Source organism: Panulirus ornatus, chromosome 12 (genome assembly GCF_036320965.1).
Source record: "Panulirus ornatus isolate Po-2019 chromosome 12, ASM3632096v1, whole genome shotgun sequence".
NCBI classification, from domain to species: Eukaryota; Metazoa; Arthropoda; class Malacostraca; order Decapoda; family Palinuridae; genus Panulirus; species Panulirus ornatus.
Genome location: NC_092235.1, coordinates 40,211,749 through 40,213,941, shown reverse-complemented (window position 1 = coordinate 40,213,941; position 2,193 = coordinate 40,211,749).

Below are 2,193 nucleotides of genomic sequence, written 5' to 3'. Positions count from 1 at the left end.
GTCATGAAGCAGTGTTATGGGTGCTGAAGCAAGCCAAGCTAATCCTTCTTCTCCCAGTCAAGTAAACAGACCTTCCGAATTGGTGCCTTTGTTGCCAGTAACGACAAAATGTGTTTCCAGTCTTCAGATGACGTCGTGGACAAGTAATATAAGGTTAGGACAGTAGGTGACTATCATCCTAGGTCGCTGCACCTGGAATCATTCCCATCTCCTTAAGTTTACTTTCTAGTTGCAAGGGTAGATGATGTATCCTACGCTATAGAGAAGGTCCGTGGTGGCTCTGACGATAATGTGGATGCAGAGAATGCCTTCTTCAGTAAGGCTTTCAGTGTAAGTAGCATAGTGAACCTTATTTAAATGTGGGACCCAAGTTCATAAACTTGTGACAGGATCTTTAAATGCAAGTTGCTATGTTTATGAAGGATAGGCTACACCTGAATGAACTGGGAGCTGCACGTTCTTGCAGGCTCATTAGTGAGTTTTCACGTACTCTATGCCCAAAAAACACATCCGGTGTGGAGAAACCCCATTCCTCTCTATAAGCGCCTTTCGCAATCAGTCTGTTATATTAATGCACACAACATAAGCAGGTATTTTTCGAAATTAGAGACAACTGCAACACAAACAAGTTATGACAAATATTAGAAATAAAGATTTCCTTGTCTAATAAGTAATTCCAGGGCACACCTTTAATAGTGTTTGGGGAAATAAAGCAAATGGTGGTGTCTTGCTCTTCTTTAAAGCTCATCTTAGTTCTGATACATGTTATAGATATTGATAATAACAACTCCATTTTTGCTTAACAGCTCTTATTTCCCTCCCCCAACCCTTTACACACACATGCACAGGCAAGAGAGGTACGTGATTCGATTATTGTAAAAGTTGTTCATTTAGAAATATCTAAGTAAGTATAGAATATCCCCTTCTAGTAATTCAACTCTAGATGCGGGAACTAACTATGTATATCTGTTTAAAAGTGCTCAAACCAAATTAGTTGAGAAGCCATTTCTAGCTACAAATAATTGTCTTGTTTATAATGTTGAAGTTAGAGAATAGTATGGTATAAGTAAATACTGTCTAGTTACTGTTCAGGTAACCTTCAGCACTACCTGTTATGGTCATCAATACATTTGAAAAAAAAAGGACAAATTCTATACATGGAAATTTTAATGATCTTCGCAATTTTCTTGACACGCAAAAATGAGTTAATATCGACCATGAAAACGATATGAATATAGTTTGGAAATTGCTTCAGTAAAATTTTCAGGGTAACAATGAACAATGGAATAAGGAAGTGCCTGTTGTCTACTAAAGTCGCTCATAAACTTAAAGAAAACAACGATTGCCATGATTTATCGATATTACTTACAGGTGCGAAAAAAATAAGAGTTTTATCCGTCAGAGCGAACAGCAGTATGAAGCTAATATTGCTAAACATAGCAAAGAAAACTCTAAGAAAATTTATAGTTAAAGGCAACAGTCATTAATCAGTCACCTGGCCCATCCCTTACGGAAAATGGTAATTTGTTTCAAGACAAAACTGTAGTAAAGATCTTAAATTATCTTTTCTATCAGCACAATTTTCACTGTCAAAATAGGAAAACGTTTTCAACTTCTGACAAACAAGTTGAAGATTTACTGTCAACATCTTAAGAAATGAAGGTAAATTAAACGTCCGGCCCAGATAAGTTTTATCTGGGGACAATGGAAGAGGCAAAAAGTGAAACATTTAAACTCTTGAGTGATCTTGTCAGTAAGTTACTTGCTACAAGGAAAGTTAGTGTGTAACAATAATATCAAAAAATTATAAGTCCCAGCCCAGCAATTATCGTGCGATTAGATTAACGTCTGTAGTTGGTAAACTTATGAAAACAATAATCAGAGACTAAACTGCATATCATTCAAAGGGCCACCACTTATAATTTTCAGCATATTTTTCAACGAAATGGTTCACATCAGAAAAAATCCGCGTAATTTCTTTTTTGATGTAATTGATACATACGATGCGAGTAAAGCGGTTAATGTCATTCATATAGATCTTCGAAAAGCATCGATAAAGCTCCACATCAAAGTTTACCAGCAAAAGTTAAGTCACATGGTACAGCTGGGGTTGTTCCTTGGTGGTTAGGAAATTAGTTGACAGGCCGTAAACAAAGACTAGTGATGAATGGTCAAGCCTCAAGTGGTGTGCCA